At 43.0% G+C, this 22601-nt stretch overlaps 1 protein-coding gene across 1 annotated transcript in view; it reads right to left on the bottom strand.

Annotated features, from left to right (window-relative positions):
- LOC124796384 (progestin and adipoQ receptor family member 3-like) overlaps nucleotides 1-4432 on the bottom strand; it is a 184813-nt gene extending 180381 nt beyond the window's left edge. Inside the window, exon 1 of the mRNA XM_047260551.1 lies at nucleotides 4313-4432. The gene's annotated coding sequence lies outside the window, so the exon portion shown is untranslated. The remainder of the gene's footprint in view (nucleotides 1-4312) is intronic.
- Between the last annotated feature and the right edge of the window lie 18169 nt (nucleotides 4433-22601).

Below are 22601 nucleotides of genomic sequence, written 5' to 3'. Positions count from 1 at the left end.
TACGTTGCTTCTTGCGTTGGCAACCAGCGTCCTCCGGAACAGCAGACCTTCACGTTCAAAGACAGAGCGGAAAATAAGTTGGTAACATACGAGAAGTATCGCGGAAGGTTCAACGGTAATGGCTAGGCCCGTAATTACACTGTAAAAGACACGTAACAAAACTTATATGAACTCTAGGACCGAGCACCAGCTTTTATCAAAGAACTGAATATGAGTAAAGATGACTACGACATGACTCACGCATTATTTATTTCTGTCCACTAACTACTTTAATAGCCTTTTTAGACGTTGCGCATCAGTTGCACATGCTGCACGCTGGCGCCTTCCTGGTGACTGTTCACAGCGAACAGTGCTTAGTTCTGTGGCCGCAGGCAATTGAAATGGAAACTGCTACGTGAAGCAGTCGTTGGGAAGAGAGTGAGAAGGGAGTGAGACGGGGTTATAGCCTATCCCCGATGTTAATCCATCTGTATATTGAGGAAGCAGTAAAGGAAACAAAAGAAAAATTTGGAGCAGGAATTAAAATCCATGGAGAAGAAATAAAAGCTTTGAGGTTCGCCGATGACACCGTAATTCTGTCAGAGACAGCAAAGGACCTGGAAGAGCAGCTGAACGGATTGGAGTGTGTGTTGAAAGGAGGATATAAGATGAACATCAACAAAAGCAAAACGAGGATAAAGGAATGTAGTCGAATGAAGTCAGGTGATGCTGAAGGGATTAGATTAGGAAATGAAACACTTAAAGTAGTAGATGAGTTTTGCTATTTGGGGAGCAAAATAACTGATGATGGTCGAAGTAGAGAGGATATAAATTGTAGACTGGCAATGGCAAGGAAAGCGTTTCTGAAGAAGAGAAATTTGAAAACATCGAGTATAGATTTAAGTGTCAGGAAGTCGTTTCCGAAGGTATTTGTATGGAGTGTAGCCATGTATGGAAGAGAAACATGGACGATAAATAGTTTGGACAAGAAGAGAATACAAGCTTTCGAAATGTGGTGCTACAGAAGAATGCTGAAGATTAGATGGGTAGATCACATAACTGATGAGGAGGTATTGAATAGAATTGGGGAGAAGAGAAATTTGTAGCACAACTTGACTAGAAGAAAGGATCGGTTGGTAGGTCTTGTTCTGAGGCATTAAGGGATCACCAATTTAGTATTGGAGGGCAGCGTCGAGGGTAAAAATCTAAGAGGGAGACCAAGAGATGAATACACTAAGCAGATTCAGAAGCATGTGGGTTGCAGTAGGTACTGGGAGATGAAGAAGCTGGCATGGAGAGCTGCATCAAACCAGTCTCAGGACTGAAGACCACAACAACAACAGCAACGTGGATAATGACACCAATACCGTTCACACTGCCACGAGAAGCGACCCCGAGTACACAGTCTCACGCTGAAAACAAGAATATGTAACTTCTTCATGCTCCATCTGAAGAGGAGCTTGTAAAGGGTGGGAAACAATTCAATGGAAATAAAAAAAAGGTTCCATACTTGACTGGTTACAGTTATCTGTATATACATTCTATTCTGTCATAGAAGTTGGAATTTGGTTCTGGAAATCATACAAGCTTTGTCACTTACCTCTTACAATGAAAGTGAGGACCTAGCCATCATCATTGAATCTTTATTATACTTAACCTGCATCTCACATCCCACTAAGATACTTCCCTCTTGAAGAACTGCGTTTTCTACAATATTCAATACGCACACGCTTAATTATATCAAAGATTTCACGTAAGAGCGCACTGCAGGAAAGACCATTTTCAATGGAATATATGTGTTAACAACACCCACTCTTACTAAAAATTGATAAAAATTTCGTTGCAAACAAAAACCAACTTCATTCAGAAATTTTCCATTATTATTAATGTACAATACGACGTGTACCCTGTGGGTTCACCACAGAGCATTTGCGGTGCCTATTTTAAATAGCATAGTCCCAAAACACAATCATTCAGGGCAGAGTCTAAAGCTTTCACCGTGATTTTTTACAACGGCAACGCGAAGGAAAGAAGTGAAACTTGCAATAATGAAAACGCGAAACTATCTTGGGCTAGATATGAAACATGTTATAGCAGAAGCAACCACATGATGAAGAAGCGCAGTTATTCAAAACGCGTAGAGCAGTAATAAAAGAACTTCTGCGGTTGAGAAAGGTTGTGATTTGTAGATCCTGTCGAAGTGCCGCAGTGGACACTGGACTCACAGTTAGGTGGACTGGTGTTCAGATCCCCGCCACCCATCCAGATTTACGTTTTCCTCGGTCTCCGTATACCATATTGCTTAACGCAAATAGCGAGGTAGTCCCTTTGAAAATGACAAAGCCGAATTCCTCCCACATCCAAGTTTGGGCGCCGTTTTTAACTAACGAATCGTCGACGTAACCTGAACCAAAAACTTATCTCCATCCTTTCTCTGAGATTCAGAATTTGAATTAGTCGACCTGATAAGCTTTTTCCATGACTTCCTTTAATCACTTTACTTCTTCATCTGCACGACTACCTGCAACCTGCAGTCCACACTTAACAGTTTGCCAGAGGGTTAGTCGAACCACTTTCAAGGTATTTCTCTACTGTTCCACTCTTGAACAGCGCGCCGAGAAAAACGAAAATCTTTTCGTGCGAGCTATGATTTCTCTTATTTTATGACGATGATCATATCTCCCTGTGTAGGTGGGAGCCAACAGCATGTTTCGGAGGAGGATGTTAGCAATTGAAATTTCGTGAAAGGATCTCGCAATAACGAAAAACATCTGTTTTAATTATTGCCATCTCAGCTCCCGTATCACATCTGTACACTCTCTCCCCTCGTTTCGGTATAGCACCAAAAGAACTGCCCTTCTTTGGACTTTTCTGATGTTCTCCGTCAAGTCTATCGGCTACGGATCCCATACAGCGCAGCTATACTCCGGGAGAGCAGGGACAAGCGTAGTGTGCAGTCTCTTCAGTACATTTATCGCATCTTCTAAGTGTTCTGCCTGTAAAACGCAGTCTCTTGTTCGCCTTCCCATGCAACATTTTCTGTGTTTTCGTTAAGGTTTAAGTCGTTCGTAATCTCAATTGCTAGATATTTAGTTGAATCGACAACCTTTAAATTTGTGTGATTTATCATGTAACCGAAATTTAATGGAGCCCCTATGATACTTATGTGGAGGTTCTCATACTTTTTATTATTCAGGTCAGTTGTTATTTTTTGCACCAGGCAGATATCTGTTGTAAGTCATTTTGTAATTCGTATTGATTTTCTGACGACTTTCGCAACTGGAAACGACAGCATCATCTGCAAATTATCTGATAGGGCTGTTCACATTGTCTCGTAAATAATTAAGAACAGCAGAGGGCCTATAACACTTCTTTGGGGTACAGCAGCTATCTTTTCCGTTTCGCTCTATGATTTACCGTCAGTTACTACCGTTACCTTCCTGACAGGGAATCACAAGTCCAGTGTCGCAACTGCGATGATCTTAGACAGGCACGTAGTTTGAGTCGAAAACGCTTAAGAGGAGCGGTATTAAAAGCCTTCTAGATATCCTTAGATATGGAACCAGCTTGAAGTCCCATGTCGATGTACTGATTACTTCGTGTGAATATACAGCCAATTGCTTCACAAGAACAATATTTTCGGAATCCGCGCTGGTTCCATGTCAACAGATCGTTTCCTTCGACGTATTTTCATTAAGTTCGGCCACAGTATACATTCCAAAATGCTGCTGCAAATTGACGTCCGTGATATCGGTTTATAGTTCAGTGGCCGGCCAGGGTGGCCTTGCGGTTCTAGGCGCTACAGTCTGGAACCGCGCGACCACTACGGTCGCAGGTTCGAATCCTGCCTCGGGAATGGATGTGTGTGATGTCCTTAGGTTAGTTAGGTTTAAGTAGTTCTAAGTTCTAGGGGACTGATGACCTCAGAAGTTAAGTCCCCTAGTGCTCAGAGCCATTTGAACCATATAGTTCAGTGGGTTACTTCTGTTTCCTTTCTTGTGATTGATGTGACCTGTGCAACTCAGCTCTACGCCGAGATGGCGTACACTTATACGGATACTTAGCCGTATCCAGTCGAGTTAGCCCAACGCCTGTAGTAACGTAGATGTCGACGGGACGCTGAATTCTAATCTAGCTTCATTTGATCTCTACTGAACTGAATCATGGTTAGGAACAGCGTCGTAAAAGATTCACAACACACGTTTAATCGATCGTGAGCCTGTTGGTAGCAGATGAGTGGATTGTTTCCCGCGTCTGTTACTTAAACAATGATTTTCAACAACTGAAGAAGCACTGTAGCCTGATAAAGAGCACGGAATGGGGTGACACTCACGTGGGCTGTGATGGCAGTAGGTTGCGGTCTGGAGCGAGTGCCGTGTCCCTCAGGTGCGTGCGGTCGCGCGAGCTGACACGAGCCCAGCCAGCTCCCAGCACGTAGCCCAACCTCCCACGTGGCTACCGCCGACAACACTGCGGCTGGGTTCAGCCTCTGCCTGCTCGCTGGAGGCGGCCACGGCTGGCGCCCTCGACGCCAGCGCCGCGGCGCGGCGGCCGCACGCACTCGCGGAGGGACCAGACGCGTTGCATCCTTCCAAACGACTTCTTTATCGCAGTCCAGCGAACGCTCTCGGATTTTAAATTTCCTCTGTTCTTCACTCATCAAACAGATCCGCACATTAGGGAAGTGTTCGCTCCCTTCATGTTTTTTTGTCTCGTTCTGCCGAGCAGCGACAAAGGATTCAGTTTAAAGAAAGCAAATCATAGCTTGTCCATGGGCTATGACTGTGACACAGCGAATCAATTGGAAAATGATACTCTTTATGCTTTCTCGCGTTTATCAATGGAAAATCAATAACAATATACCGAAATCTGTTTCTACGTCAAAAATTCCCAAACATAACTTCGGTGAGGTACATAATGTTTTTGTTCTTTCATTTCATACTTCGTTGCACTTCTTCTTTTCTGTAATGTTAACATTTTGACTGCCCAAAATTATTTAAAATTTAGAAATTTTGTTTAGAGTAGCGTATTGTTTGAACTTTTTATTCGACCTGGTTTGTATCATTAAGATGCTTAGGGAATGGTTCAAATGGCTCTGAGCACTATGGGACTTAACAGCTGAGGTCATCAGTCCCCTAGACTTAGAACTACTTAAACCTAAGCACATCACACACATCCATGCCCGAGGCAGGATTCGAACCTGCGGCCGTAGCAGCAGCGCGTTTCCGGACTGAAGCGCCTAGAACCGCTCGGTCAAAACGGCCGGCGATTAGGGAATTGGAAAGAAGTGTGATTTTAGGCTATTTTAGAAGGCTAGGTTAGATATTTGGACGAAACACATCATAATTGTGCACACTTTCGTTTTCGTATGTAAGTTAGTTAATTAGTTAATTACATGTCCAATAGATCATCTGAACGATTCTTTTGTCGCAATGATGTGGAACGAGTCAGTTTACAGGGCATGCATACACGATTAGTGTCAACATCAATGAACACGTTACCATTTCATTAGTATTCATAAAATTACACTTAAAATGTTAGTAAAACAGTATGCAAGAATTGTTTTCAGCCATAATGGCTATGTTTGTGAACCGTGACTGTGTGGGATAATTATTTATAACAAGGTTCTGCTACCAGTCACTTTTTATTTTATGCTTAATCTAACATAATGCAACGCGTTTCGAACATGTTTTGTTCATCTTCAAGCGTTTATACATACATACATACATAGAGAAATGTTACTTAAAAAGAAACAGTCTTAAACTAGATTAATCCAGAACACTTTGTCCATTGTTTTTTACTGTAGCTGCTGGTGTGGCATTTGGGGGAAGGAGGGAGGCAGTGTATGGCTAGAAAGAGGATGGCTGAAGATGAACAAAACATGTTCGAAACGCGTTCAATTAGGTTAGATTAAGCATAATGACTTTTCTGGAGACTAGAAATCTACTCTGTAGGAATCAGCATGGGTTTCGAAAAAGACGGTCGTGTGAAACCCAGCTCGCGCTATTCGTCCACGAGACTCAGAGGACCATAGACACGGGTTCACAGGTGGCTGCCGTGTTTCTTGACTTCCGCAAGGCGTTCGACACAGTTCCCCACAGTCGTTTAATGAACAAAGTAAGAGCATATGGACTATCAGACCAATTATGTGATTGGATTGAAGAGTTCCTAGATAACAGAACGCAGCATGTCATTCTCAATGGAGAGAAGTCATTCGAAGTAAGAGTGATTTCAGGTGTGCCGCAGGGGAGTGTCATAGGACCGTTGCTATTCACAATATACATAAATGACCTTGTGGATGACATCGGAAGTTCACTGAGGCTTTTTGCAGATGATGCTGTGGTGTATCGAGAGGTTGTAACAATGGAAAATTGCACTGAAATGCAGGAGGATCTGCAACGAATTGACGCATCGTGCAGGGAATGACAATTGAATCTCAATTTAGACAAGTGTAATGTGCTGCGAATACATAGAAAGATAGATCCCTTATCATTTAGCTACAAAATAACAGGTCAGCAACTGGAAGCAGTTAATTCCATAAATTATCTGGGTGTACTCATTAGGAGTGATTTAAAATGGAATGATCATATAAAGTTGATCGTCGGTAAAGCAGATGCCAGACTGAGATTCATTTGAAGAATCCTAAGGAAATGCAATCCGAAAACAAAGGAAGTAGGTTACAGTACGCTTGTTCGCCCACTGCTTGAATACTGCTCAGCAGTGTGGGATCCGTACCAGATAGGGTTGATAGAAGAGATAGAGAAGATCCAACGGAGAGCAGCGCGCTTCGTTACAGGATCATTTAGTAATCGCGAAAGCGTTACGGAGATGATAGATAAACTCCAGTGGAAGACTCTGCAGGAGAGACGCTCAGTAGCTCGGTACGGGCTTTTGTTAAAGTTTCGAGAACATACCTTCACCGAAGAGTCAAGCAGTATATTGCTCCCTCCTACGTATATCTCGCGAAGAGACCATGAGGATAAAATCAGAGAGATTAGAGCCCACACAGAAGCATACCGAGAATCCTTCTTTCCTCGAACAATACGAGACTGGAATAGAAGGGAGAACCGATAGAGATACTTAGGGTACCCTCCGCCACACACCGTCAGGTGGCTTGCGGAGTATGGATGTGGATGCAGATGCAGATGTAGATAAAATAAAAAGTGACTGGTAGCAGAAACTTGAAATAAATAATTAAGAATGCAAGAAACTGAGAAAGAAATGGATCACATAAGAAATTATTTTAAAAAGGATGATAAAATGCAAGAGTAGACTGCCGTTGCAAATACAGGATACCAATGATACCATAAACACAAAACAGTACCATAAACAGAAAAATACCTTGAAAATGACAGCAAACTAATTGCATGGAGATTGGTCAGAACCAAAAGGAAAAGTGATAATGGAATTGGAAACACAGAGACGGTAAAGGAATGAAGCTGGATTCCCACGGGTCGTGAACACGGATGTCTGCGGTACTTTCACACTCGCTGTGATGCAGTGTATGAAGTGACCCCACCAGTCGTGTGTCGTGTGCTGTTCACATGGATTGAAGTGCCAACGAAGGCGTGATTCAGCTGATAGCGCGAAACTGGCCATGGAAAAGTTCCTCACTGGGAGTTGTTCTGTGGTGAGTTCGGTTTCTGCTGCTGTTTTGCACAGACGATGAATCGGTTGAAGGAGTCGCAAGAAAGATGGAGGAAAAGACGATGGTGGGTCAGGAAGTTGATACTTTAAAGAATATCGGAGGCACACAGTTTGATTGACATCGAGCTAAGACATCATTACCCTGAAGACTTCAAAAACTTATTACTAATGTCTCAAGCTCAGTTTGACTATCTTTTGGAACGCTCTTCACCACTGATTTCGAAGTCAGATACCAATATGAGGCAAGCAGTAAATGCAAAAATTAAAAGTCAAGGAACTTTATGCTGTTTAGCCACTGCAGACTCTTTTAAAAATTTGAAATATTTATTCTGTGTTCCAGAAAATACAATTAGTAAATCTGTACAGGAAAGTTCGAAGTGGTCCACAACGTACTTATGGAATTCATACCGGTACTTGCAGTAATATTTACAACACAGCTTTTTCAAAAAATGGTTCAAATGGCCATGAGCACTATGGGACTTAACTTCTGAGGTCATTAGTCCCCTAGAACTTAGAACTACTTAAACCTAACTAACCTAACGACATCACGCCACACACATCCATGCCCGAGGCAGGATTCGAACCTGCGACCGTAGCGGTCGCGTGGTTCCAAACTGTAGCGCCTCGAACCGCTCGGCCACTCTGGCCGGCACAGCTTTTTCATTTGGCTTTATTTATATTATTTTGTTTGTATTTTCAACATAATGCGTTCTAGGTCCAAGCATTTAAAGAGTAGAAAGAAATAATAACATGAAAATGGTCGAGCAGCATAATAATATGAATCGTTGAAATTGTTGCTAGTTATCAAATGGAAAGTAATCTTTTGATTATTAAAAATAAGATCGACCTATAGACTTGTAAATAAATACTCATCTGAAAAATCGTAACTCATATTTAATTCTTTCTGGCTTGGTAGTTAAAAATGTTGTATTTGTGGTGATCCACAATCTAAAGATGTTTAATAAACGTAGTAGACTGTAATGTGATTTTTATTTAATCGTGCGATTAAATAAAAATCACATAACAGCATACTACGGACCATGTTTATGTTTATTAATCACTCAGTAGTGTTGACTAGCTGGAGGGAGATGGGGGTAGTCACACTGAATTTGTTATTTGCGACGTAATTGACTCTTGAAGCTCCATAACGATTGGAGGTCCAATACTGCTTAGCACTGGTACAGCATACAGTACGTGCCGAAATAGCCACAGGAGCCTTCTTGCTTAATTGCAGCAGCGCGATTTGAAATGGCTAGTAATTTGTCAATCGCACATGAAAAAAAAGTCGATTAGGAGATCTGTAAAAAAATTTGCTGATTTTTAATGATGAAGGCTGCGATGGAGTTGAAGGCATTTTTCGTTTTAGTTCTGCCATGGACGTCTCAGTTTCATCTGAGATATATGATGTGTCAAGATCGCCAACAGCACGTGAACCTACAGATGGGGACTCGTGACTTCTCCAGTTGTGGTTATTCGTTTGGGTTTATTAGTGACACCTCAAAACACTAATTCTGTTTCAGGCGCCATCAACATCAGACGAATGGAAAAAATATAGAGGATGGGTTTAGAGAGCGATGGAACTTTCCAGGCTGTGCAGGAGCTTTGGATGGAAAAAACACATCGTTATTCGTGCTCCTCCTACTACTGGATCCGATTATTACGATTACTGTCCCACTATTGTATTACTAGCTTTAGCTGATTCCGATAATTATTTCCTGTATGTTGATGTAGGGGCTGAAGGAAGAAGTTGTGTTGGAAGTACATTTCAATACAGCTCATTGTACAACGCTTTTGAAACAAATTCCCTTGCAATGGCATCTGATTTTTTTGTTGTAGGGAATGATGCGTTTCCGACAAAAACGTTTTTGACGAAACCATACAGTCTGCGTAACGTGGCTGGGCAACTACAACTATCGAATTTAAAGGGCTTGAAGAATTGTAAAAATACTTTTGGGCATGCTTTTGAGCAAATTCAGAGTATTTAAAAGAGCAATATCTTTCAAAATACAGTCGGTGGACAAAGTAGTATGAGCCTGCTGCTCACTGCACAATAGGCTGCGGCAAACAAATCCCGCCTTCTTCTATCGAGGTTTAGTTGACTTCGAGGATGAAAACCATCGTATTTTCCCTGGATTTTGGCGTCAAGAACAAATTACTGGCCTACAGAACCTTCTGCAAACTGGCCACAGACATCCACGTCGATAGGCTCAACAAATTCGGGATAGATACTGTGGTTATTTTAATAATAAAGGTGCTGTGCCCTGCCAAAGTGTACAGCTCACTGACGTTGCAAATAGAGAACTGTAAAGCACTTAAGTCTCGACATTGTGCTCAGTGAATTTGTAGGAGGTCAACTTCAATTTGCATGCGCTTCAAAGTAAATGCATTGTTACATATATTTCATCGAATGCTGAAGATTAGATGGGTAGATCACATAACTAATGAGGAGGTATTGAATAGAATTGGGGAGAAGAGGAGCTTGTGGCACAACTTGACTAGAAGAAGGGATCGGTTGGTAGGACATGTTCTGAGACATCGAGGGATCACCAATTTAGTACTGGAGGGCAGCGCGGAGGGTAAAAATCGTAGAGGGAGACCAAGAGATGAATACACTAAGCAGATTCAGAAGGATGTAGGCTGCAGTAGGTACTGGGAGATGAAAAAGCTTGCACAGGATAGAGTAGCATGGAGAGCTGCATCAAACCAGTCTCAGGACTGAAGACCACTACAACAACATGAATGTAATGTTTATAGTGCCAAATATCGCCGTATTAAAGGTAGGTGGTACAGTTTCTCTAATATACCTGCTATTTTGTGTAGTCATTACGAAAATTGTTGTAATAATGTAAATGTAAGAAACAATTTTGAAAAGATAAAAAAAAGAAAACATAAACTTCTGTTTCGTTTACGACATTTGATAGAATAGGTCGTTGCTGAACGAAGGGGCGGATGAAAGAATTCATCTCCTCAAACCAGACGATTTTTGGTTTATAAACATCGTCAGCGTCAGTTTCAGACCGTTCGCTTTTGCCTTTTTTTTTCAATTCTTGACAATACGACCTCCTCAAGTTTTTAAATTTTTTACTTCTTTGGGTCCGATCTTGGAATGTGGAGCGCATCACTAACTCTTTCGGCAGCTCCCATTATGATATCTCGATTCCTGTACTTTTTGTTACTTACATCATACAAGACTTGCTCAACAGCGTACAGTTCCAGAACTCGTAAAGTTTCTCTGTCTTGCAGCTAGATCACATGAGTTTTCTACATCTACATTTTCATTACTCTGCAATTCACACTTAAGTGCCTGGCAGAGGGTTCATCGAACTATTTTCATACTACTTCTCTACCATTCCACTCTCGAATGGCGCGTGGGAAAAAGGAACACCTACATCTTTCCATTCGAGCTCTGATTTCTCTTATTTTATTATGATGATTATCACTCGCTATGTAGGTGGGTGTCAACAAAATATTTTCGCATTCGGAAGAGAAAGTTGGGGATTGAAATTTCGTAAATAGATCTCGCCGCAAAGGAAACCGCCTTTGTTTCAGTGACTGCCACCCCAACTCGCGTATCATATCAGTGACACTCTCACCCCTATTGCGCGATAACACGAAACGAGCTGCCCTTCTTTGCACTTTCTCGATGTCCTCCGTCAAGCCTACCTGGTAAGGATCCCATATTGCGCAGCAATATTCCAGCAGAGGACGGACAAGTGTAATGTAGGTTGTCTCTTTAGTGGGTTTGTCGCATCTTCTGAGTGTTCTGCCAACAAAGCGCAGTCTTTGTTTCGCCTTCCCTACAATATTATCTATGTGGTCTTTTCCAATTTAAGTTGCTCGTAATTGTAATTCCTAGGTATTTAGTCGAATTGACAGCCCTTAGATTTGTGCTATTTATCGTATTTCCAAAATTTATCGGATTTCTTTTAGTACCCGTGTGGATGACCTCGCACTTTTCTTTGTTTAGTGCCAATTGCCACTTTCCGTACCATAAAGAAATTCTCTCTAGATCATTTTGTAATTGGAATTGATCGTCTGATGATTTTTCTAGACGGTAAATTACAGCGTCATCTGCAAACAATCTAAGGGGCCTGCTCAGGTTATCACCTAGATCATTTATGTAAATCAGGAACAGCAGAGGGCTATGACACTAACTTGCGGAACGCCAGATATCACTTCTGTTCTACTCGATGATTTACCGTCTCTCACTACGAACTGTGACCTCTCTGAGAGGGAATCACGAATCCAGTCACACAATTGAGACTATACTCCACATGCACGCAATTTGATTAATAGTCGCTTGTGAGGAACGGTATCAAAAACCTTCCGGAAATCTAGGAATATGGAATCGATCTGAGATCCCCTGTCGACAGCACTCATTACTTCATGGGAACAAAGAGATAGCTGTGTTGCACAAGAACGATATTTTCTGAATCCGTGTTGGCTATGTATCAATAAGTCATTTTCTTCAAGGTGATTCATGATGTTCAAGTACAGTATATGCTCCAAAATCCTACTGCAAATTGAGGTCAGTGATACGGGTCTGTAATTCAATGGGTTACTCCTATTTCCTTACTTGAATGTTGGTGTGACCTGTGCTACTTTCCAGTCTTTAGGAACAGACCTTTCGTCAGGTGAGCGGTTGTATATGATTGCTAAGAAAGCCGCTATTGTGTCTGCAAACTCTGAAAGGAACCTGGTTGGTATACCATCTGGACCGGAAGACTTGCCTTTCTTACGTGATTTGAGCTGTTTCGCAACACCTAAGATATCTACTTTTACGTCACTCATGCTGACAGCTGTTTTAAGGGCACTAGTCGTCATCTTGTTGTTCATAGCACAAAGTGTTGTAATATGATGGAACCATAGAAGAGGCAAAGTCACGACTGAAAGTCAAACACTTTTGATTCGAAGAGTGAGCCTTCACGCGAGCCTGTGACCTCAGGGTCAAATTGACGGCCCTTCGTTGACACGGGTAGCGTACACGACAGTAGGCATCACGCTAGCGTTTCACGTACCGTGGGTACCCACTTTCTGATGTCAGAATTTCGACAAAGAGTGAAACGAAGAAACTAAGATGGCCTTCAGTACAGTCGTAGGAAGTTAACTCCAAATCGACGAAAAAGAAATAAGGTTGTTGTGTGGAAGAACTACAAGGTTCTCTAAATTTCTAAATTAATAGGGATGAGCGTAGTGAATTAGAAGAGGAGGAGGATGTAAGAGGGATGGAAATGGCTGAAATAACGCAAAAAGCAGAAACTGAGAAAGCCGTAGCACATTTCACAGAAAGAAAGACAATGGGCAGTGATAAAATACCATATGAAGTACTGAAATTTCTAAGAGAAGGTGTAATAAAGAGGCTTACATTGCTCATAAACGAAATAAGCAGTGTAGGAAAATCTTCAGATGATTTTCGTATGACAATCACAGCTCCTTACCAAGGAAGAGAAGTGGAAAGAAGTGTAAGGCTTACAGAATAAACATTTTTGTATCTCGTACTGCAAAAACAATTGCTAGTATAGTATCAGGGAGCATGGAAAACGAGATAATGAATAACTTACCAGAGGATCAAATTTTATTCAGCAAAACTAGCGTAATTGGAAGCTTCATAGGTTGTGTGAACATGTTAATGCAAGAATGATGGCAGTCAGTAGGAAGATGTAAGTACGTGTCATAGACTGAGAAGATCGAGTGAAATGGAGGAGAATTTTTAAAATAATGAGGTAAAGAGGCTACCTGATCAGAAGTATCCAGATAGCTATTAGTGGAGATTAATATGCGGAGCGTCCACCCTTCTCCTTTATGACAGCTTGAACTCCATTGGGGACTCTTTCAGTAAGGTGTCTGACTACCTGTGGAGGAATTGAAGTCCATTCTTCGTCCACAGCCAACAGCAGTTAAGTCAGTGATGTTGTATGTTGGGTTATGAAGCGAAATCGACGTTTTAACTCATCCCAAAGGTGTTCCATTGGGTTCAGGTCGGGACTTTGGGATTGCCAATCCATTTCAGGAATGTTATTGTCCACAGATCATTGCCTAACAGATGTTCTTTAAGGCCAAGTGCATTGTCAAGCCCATACAAACAATTATCATCTACGAACTGTTTATCCAAGCTGTACACACCACTGTAAAATTCATTCACACCCATCTACATTTAACGTCTTCTTAAGCACAATAATGGGACCATACCCTAACCACAAAAATCACCCCTGTACCGTAACACAACTTCCCCCATACTTCACTGTTGTGACAACGTTCTCCACGAATCCGCCAAAACCAAACCGTTCCATCTAATTGTCACATGGTGTACCGTGATTCAGTGATTCATCGCTCCAAATCACTTTTTTCTAGTCATTTGCAGTCCATTGGCGTAGCTCTTTATACCACCTCAAGCATCGTTTAGCATTGTACCCCATTCTGTTTAACTCCCTACCCATAGACACTGGGGCAGCTGGACTGCTGGCAGCACTTTGGAACTCACGAGCGATTCCTTCTGCCGCTTTCATGCATTTTTTGGTTTTTTACAAAATTTTGTTACTGAATTTATGTTTCCCGTATTCTAAATTCAAATGGCTCTGAGCACTATGGGACTTAACATCTATGATCATCAGTCCCCTAGAACTTAGAACTACGTAAACCTAACTAACCTAAGGACATCACACAACACCCAGTCATCACGAGGCAGAGTCCCGTATTCTACATAGCTACTGTATACAGTGTAAGGTAAATCTGTTCGTCAACCCGAAGGTTTATTTTAACACCACAGCGCTGTACTAGGCGAGATTCTATCGGGCTTGGTATGCCATTGCATTCCTCCAGCATCTGATCTGACGTACCTAGCCAATTGTAGGGGACGTACAGTGAAATGTGGGCACCGAATCATGATGCAACTCAGAATTTTTCACATTAATAAACATAACCACATATGGTAGAAAAGATAAGCAACAGATGAAAATCCTAGTACTGATCGTTTATCGAACCCGAGACATTTCGATTCGTAGTCTATCATTTAGCCAACTGTGGTCAAAGTAGTAGTGAAATACTATTATTTCATTTAACACTGTTCTATACTTCCGATACCCACACATATATTCCTTATGACACTAGGAAATTATCGGTCTCTCTGTATTAGTATTGAAGTCACAGGTATCGAAATAAAACAGTCGACCATATGTACAGACTGAAGTGACAAACGAAAATTTGTACCAAGGCTGGAATTCGAACCCGAGTCTCCTGCTAAATACAGTAGGTAGATGCGCTAACTACACTCATGCTTATAAATTAAGGATAACTGCAGAATGTGGTGCCACACAACGTGGCACTACACAAAACTGGCGCTAATAGCATAGACACATAGGGAACACACACGACACAGATCTGTAAGTCCACGGTATTGGTGATAAGTTGAGAAAAACGTCCCGAAACACATGTGCTACAAAACGCCACTGTTTCCTGCGCATGTACCACGACATCAATATGGGAAATGATCACCATACACACGCACATGGGCCGCAGAAAGGGTTGGCATACTCTGGATCAGGTGGTAGAGCAGCTGCTGGGGTATAGCCTCCCATTCTTGCACCAGTGCCTGTCGGAGCTCCTGAAGTATCCGAGGGATTGCAGACGTGCAGCGATACCTCGACCGAGAGCATGCCAGACGTGTTCGATGGGGTTTAGGTCTGGAGAACAGGCAGGCCACTCCATTCGCCTGATATCTTCTGTTTCAAGGTACTCCTCCACGATGGCTGCTTGTTGGGGCCGTGCGTTATCATCCATCAGGAGGAAGGTGGGACCAACTGCACCCCTGAAAAGGCGAACATACTGGTGCAAAATGACGTCCTGATACGCCTGACCTGTTACAGTTTCTCTGTCAGAGACATGCAGGGCTATACGTGCACCAATCATAATCCCACCCCACACCATCAAACCCCGACCTCCTTAAAGGACCCTTTCAAGGACATTAAGGGGTTGGTATCTGGTTCCTGGTTCACGCCAGATGAAAACCCGGTGAGAATCGCTGTTCAGACTATACCTGGACTCGTCCGTGTACATAACCTGGGACCACTGTTCCAATGACCAGGCTTTACGGGCTCTCCTGTGACCAGGGGTCAGTGGAATGCACCTTGCAGGTCTCCGGACGAATAAACCATGTCTGTTCAGTCGTCTGTAGACTGTGTGTATGGAGACAACTGTTCCAGTGGCTGCGGTTAGGTCCCAAGAAGGCTACCTGCAGTACTCCGTGGCCGTCTGTGGGCACTGATGGTGAGATATCGGTCTTCCTGTGGTGTTGTACACTGTGGACGTCCCGTACTGTAGCGCCTGGACACGTTTCCTGTCTGCTGGAATCGTTGCCATAATCTTGAGATCACACTTCGTGGCACACGGAGGGCCCGTGCTACGACCTACTGTGTTTGACCAGCCTCTGGTTCAAATGGTTCAAATGGCTCTGAGCACTATGCGATTTAGCTTCTGAGCTCATCAGTCGCCTAGAACTTAGAACTAATTAAACCTAACTAACCTAAGGACATCACACACATCCATGCCCGAGGCAGGATTCGAACCTGCGACCGTAGCGGTCGCTCGGTTCCAGACTGCAGCGCCTAGAACCGCACGGCCACTCTGGCCGGCCGACCAGCCTCTAGTCGCCCTAGTATTCTACCCCTCATAACGTCATCAATATGTGTTCTTTGAGCCATTTTCGACACACAGTCACCATTAGCACGTCTGAAAATGTCTGCACACTTACTCGGTGCACCGTACTCTGACATGCACCAACACACCTCTGGGTATGTGGACTGCTGCCAGTGCCACCATGCGACGATCGCAGGTCAAACGCACCGTATGGTCATACCCCGAGGTGATTTAAACCCGCAAACCGCCCAACAGAGAGTTGTTTCACCATGTATCAGCATTATCCTTAATTTATGAGGATGAGTGTACTAAGGCACCCTGGTACAGTGGCTCTGCACAGTTGCATGGGTTACTCTAGCATGTCTCCCTCCTTAATAAAAATTCCCATTCACGCCTCAGCTCACTTGGTATTTCCCCTAAACTCGAACATCATTGCAGAAGCACTACAACTGTACTTGAATAGCATCTCAGCATCGAATGAAACGGGAGATCCTGCATGCAACCCAGGCACACGTGCTTTAAGCTAATGAAACTACATGGTTCTAGAGACTTTTCCAAGTCTCAAACACCTATAATGCATATAGCAGGCTGAAGCGACGAGTGGGGTGAGGCGTGAATGGGAATTTGGACTGAGGAGGGAGGCATGCTGGGGTAGTCCCTGTAGCTGTGCAAAACCACTCTGCTAGGGTGGCATAGTTGTCAGCACATTTTCCTTGTAAGCAGGAGACCTGGGTTCAGATCGCGGACTTGGTGCAAATTTTCATTCGTCGTTTCAGTCTGCATATGTACATCATAGACGTCTAAGACTTGAAAAGGTCTTTGGGACCATGTAGCTTCATTTGATTTAAAAACACTTGATGCTTACTCATGCCAGCAATATCGGAACGTCACCACTGCTGTGCATGTGTGTCTAATTCCTTTATTCACGACTCTTAAATATTCAGTTAATTTAACACATACCTGTTTTTAGCAGTCCGAGAAGGCAGCAGTCGATGCTTATTCGACACTGGAGTCGCGTTTGCAGTATTATGCGGAATTCTGGAACCAGCTCCAACATGTAACGGCGGTATGTGGACCAAGGTGTCGAACAGCTTGCGCGAGGTCAGTGTGTCGGTTTGTTGGCATCCGTAAACAGGTTCCCGCGGCCGTGAACAGCTACTAATACGTCCGGCAGCAGTAGCAACGAAGCTGACGACGAGCTCCTAATTGTCTTCTCGTTGTTGGCCAACGCCGAAAAGCCGTGGCTGAGCTTGCAAACTTACGAGCGAAAGTGCCATTAATTACCTGGCTAATTTGAGTGTAAAGCCGATATACGATGGTGGTAAAATCTGGTAAATTAGCATGAAAGAATGGAACATTTTTGTTGTGCCTACATGGCTAGTAAGCTTCATTATTGCAAAGATCATACAAAAATTCCAACAATGTATAGCACACAGTTCATTGTTGACAACCGATTGAATTTGTCAGTGTGTTCACTGCTCTTGAAAAATGGAGAAAACCGAGTTTCGTGCCGTTATTAGACATTTTCAGTTGAAGGGTTGGACTGCTGCACAAATGAAAACAGATTTGGATGAAGTTTTAAACGTGGTTGGACGAGCACCGAAGACGAAACGCGCTCCAGTCGACCAGTTGAGGTCAACACAAAGGAAATCATTGACAAAATCCATGACATGGTAATGCAGGACTGTCGAATAAAAAATCGTAAGATGGCTGAGACTGTAGGCATCTGAAATGACCGAGTGCATAATATCCTGCACGGAGAATTGGCTATGAATAAGCTGTGTGCGAGATGGATACCATGATTGCTCACTGTCGACCAAAAGCGCATCCGGCACAACATCTCAACACAATGTCTGGCGACGTATAATCGCAATCCACAAGACTTTTTACCCCGATTTGTGACGGTTGATAAAACGTGGATGCATCGTTACACACCAGAGACAAAACGGCAGTCAGAACAGTGGGCGATGGCTGGTGAAAATGCACTTAAGATGGCGAACAGTGTTGGCCACTGTCTTTTTTTTTTGTTTTTGGAGGGGATTCCCAAGGGATAATCCTCATAGATTACTTGGAAGAGGGCAGACCCATAGCGTGGCCCTATTATGCTTCATCTTTGGATCGTTTGAAACATGCGTTGGCTGAAAAAAAGAGCAAGTTGGTACGCGAAAAAGTGGTCTTTCAACAGGATAATGTACCATCCCACACATCAGCGATGGCAATGGCGATAGTGCATAACTGGACTTTAAACTGGTTCCTCATCCATCCTATTCACCAGACTTGTTCGTGTTCCCTAACTTTTATACATCAAGACCTGCGAGCACTTTTTCGGTATATGTGTTTCACAGGAGGATGAACAAATGCTCATAGCCCTTAAGATATGCACTTTAGAGCCCATGTTTATTAAACTTTTTTCTTGCTTTTGGTCCATACCACCACTTCTCAAAATATGGAGAGCAAAGAAGTTGCAGTAGAAGAGATTTGCTTCACAGTTTCGAAGATGAAGAAATGCTAGTAGCTGGATCCTCTTAGGCAAATCTTCATCGAGCCAACCACATATTTGCGAGTGTACTCTGTATAATCGTACCTTTGCTACCAGTGGATGAAAAGATACAATGTCACGCCTCTGGGAAATATGGGAAGGCGGAATCTACCCCTTCAGTTGCATCTACTATTTGTAAGATGTGTACGAATGAAGCAAGCAGTGTCTCACACGACTGGTTCCTGAATCCGTGCTTATTTTCTGAGAGAAGCCTGTTTTCTTCCAGGAACTTCTTATTGTTTCAGCTTACAATATGCTGCAGGAACTTGCAACAGGCGGACCTCAGCCACATTGGCCTCTAACTCTGTGCATCCGTTCTTTCACCCTTTTTCGTAAACAGGAGAGACCTGTGCCATTTTTCTTCAAGATTCACCTCAGAACCTTTCGTTTGTGTTCTTCATCTTCTGTGCAAGTTACATCATTACAATTTACACATTTTTTTTCTGTATTTATGCACAGGCAGCTATCACACTGTATCTAAGACATATACAGGGTGTTACAAAAAGGTACGGCCAAACTTTCAGGAAACATTCCTCACACACAAATAAAGAAAAGATGTTATGTGGACATATGTCCGAAAACGCTTAATTTCCATGTTAGAGCTCATTTTAGTTTCGTCAATATGTACTGTACTTCCTCGATTCACCGCCAGTTGGCCCAATTGAAGGAAGGTAATGTTGACTTCGGTGCTTGTGTTGACATGCGACTCATTCCTCTACAGTACTAGCATCAAGCATATCAGTACGTAGCATCAACAGGTTAGTATTCATCACGAACGTGGTTTTGCAGTCAGTGCAATGTTTACAAATGCGGAGTTGGCAGATGCCCATTTGATGTATGGATTAGCACGGGGCAATAGCCGTGGCGCGGTACGTTTGTATCGAGACAGATTCCCAGAACGAAGGTGTCCCGACAGGAAGACGTTCGAAGCAATTGATCGGCGTCTTAGGGAGCACGGAACATTCCAGCCTATGACTCGCGACTGGGGAAGACCTAGAACGACGAGGACACCTGCAGTGGACGAGGCAATTCTTCGTGCAGTTGAAAATAACCCTAATGTCAGCTCCAGAGAAGTTGCTGCTGTACAAGGTAACGTTGACCACGTCACTGTATGGAGAGTGCTACGTGAGAACCAGTTGTTTCCGTACCATGTACAGCGTGTGCAGGCACTATCAGCAGCTGATTGGCCTCCACGGGTACACTTCTGCGAATGTTTCATCCAACAATATGTCAATCCTCATTTCAGTGCAAATGTTCTCTTTATGGATGAGGCTTCATTCCAACGTGGTGAAATTGTAAATTTTCACTATCAACATGTGTGGGCTGACGAGAATCCGCACGCAATTGTGCAATCACGTCAACAACATAGATTTTCTGTGAACGTCTGGGCAGGCATTGTTGGTGATGTCTTGATTGGGTCCCATGTTCTTCCACCTACGCTCAATGGAGCACGTTATCATGATTTCATACGGGATACTCTACCTGTGCTGCTAGAACATGTGCCTTTACAAGTACGACACAACATGTGGTTCATGCACGACGGAGCTCCTGCACATTTCAGTCGAAGTGTTCGTACGCTTCTCAACAACAGATTCGGTGACCGATGGATTGGTAGAGGCGGACCAATTCCATGGCCTCCACGCTCTCCTGACCTCAACCCTCTTGACTTTCATTTATGGGGCATTTGAAAGCTCTTGTCTATGCAACCCCGGTACCAAATGTAGAGACTCTTCGTGCTCATATGTGGACGGCTGTGATGCAATACGCCATTCTCCAGGGCTGCATGAGCGCATCAGGGATTCCATGCGACAGAGGGTGGATGCATGTATCCTCGCTAACGGAGGACATTTTGAACATTTCCTGTAACAAAGTGTTTGAAGTCACGCTGGTAAGTTCTGTTGTTGTGTGTTTCCATTCCATGATTAATGTGATTTGAAGAGAAGTAATAAAATGAGCTCTAACATGGAAATTAAGCGTTTCCGGACACATGTCCACATAACATAGTTTCTTTCTTTGTGTGTGAGGAACGTTCCTGAAAGTTTGGCCGTAACTTTTTGTAACTCCCTGTACAAGAAGTTAGCAATCGAAAATCCAGTATTGCATTTTCACGCTGGTTCCCACTTTCGAAGAAAGTCTCACCTGTTTGTCTCACATCGTTCAGTACTTGTATAGTTACTCGTAGTTTTACAGCTTAGCAGCAAAATCAGAAAGATAAATTAAAATAGCATTTCACGGTAACGGAGGAGGTATGGAGTTTCACATTCCTTCCAAAATTCTACGGAAATTACGTCAGCATAGCTAGTCGTAAAAAATCCGCAGATTATACATTTACCCCACTTTAATACATCTACATCTATACTTCGCTAGCTACCTTACGTTGTGTGGCGAAGAGTACTTTCTGCACCACTTTCACTTCACACTCTTTCAGTTCCAGTCGTGAAGTGGTTCACGGGGTGAGCATTCATGTGAGTTCGAATCTCTCTAATTTTACCATCATGACCTTTCCGCGAGATATACGTAGGAGGAAGCAATATACTAATTGACCTCTAGGAGTGTACGCTCTTGGAATTTTCAATGTAAACCACACCTTGATGCAGAATGCCTCCCTGTGGTATCTGCCACTGGAACTGGCTGAGCATCAGTGTAACGCTTTCGCGCTTGCTAAATGAACCTGTACAGAAAAATGCTGCTCTTTTTTGGAGCTTCTCTGTTTCCTCTATCAGTCCAATTTGGTACAGACACTACACTGATGAGCGATATTCACGTACTGGTCGAAAGAGGGTTTTGTACGCTACCTCCTTTGTGGGTGCTCTAGATCTCCCGTGGATCATTCCAGTGAATGATGTCAGTCTGGCATTTGCCTTATCTGTGATTACGTTTATGGACTGGTTTACGGTCGACTGGAAACTGATGCACCCCCAGTATTGCTGTATCCAAACCAAACAGAGACCAAAATTACAGGCCAATTAGTCTCTTATCATCCATTTCGAAAGTAGCGGAGCTTCTTCGACACCGCAAAGCATGCGATGACAAATCAGTTCTCCCAAATACGCAAGTTGGATTTCGTCCAAAACATTCAGCTCAGCTGCAACTGCTGCAGCTAGTGGAAGCAATTACAGGTATTTGTAATGAGTTTCAGTCCACCACAGTAATATACCTGGATATTGCTCAAGCTTTCGATAGGGTATGGCGTAACGGTTTATTCCATAAGTTAATAAAATTACATTTCCCACGGTATGGTGTCAGATTAATTAGTTCGTATCTTACAGACCGCACTTTTAGTGTATTCATTGATGACAGTGCTTTGATGTCTACCTTGTAAGTGCCGGTGTGCCTCAAGGCTCCTTTTTGGGACCGACATTGTTCAATATGTATTTCTCAGACATACCAGACTTGTGAAGGATAAACATAGCTTCTTCGCTGATGATATATTCCACTGACAACAACGTACCGAACATTCATGATAAACTCCAGCAGGCTCTACAACTGCTTGAGAAATGGTTTTCTGCATGTCGGGTCAAGATAAATGTGGGCAAAAGTCAAGCCATGTTTTACACAAGAAAAACACAGGATTTAAATACCCTGCTCCTGCTATTCAATGAAGGAATTCCTTGGACTGATTCCGCCAATGATCTTGGAGTTCACCTCCATAAACGTCTTACCTTTAAGAAACATATAACCGACGTCGCGAATAAAGCACACAGTCCCGCCTTGTGTCCCTTAATAAACCGAAGGTCTTCTCTAATCTGGATAAACAGTTTCCCATTTTATAAATAAGTCCAACCACTCGTCCAAGTCGTGGGAG

The sequence above is a fragment of the Schistocerca piceifrons genome, chromosome 1 (assembly GCF_021461385.2).
Source record: "Schistocerca piceifrons isolate TAMUIC-IGC-003096 chromosome 1, iqSchPice1.1, whole genome shotgun sequence".
Taxonomy (NCBI): Eukaryota; Metazoa; Arthropoda; class Insecta; order Orthoptera; family Acrididae; genus Schistocerca; species Schistocerca piceifrons.
The sequence above is the reverse complement of the archived record's forward strand: the minus strand, read 5'-3'. Positions and strand labels throughout refer to the sequence as shown.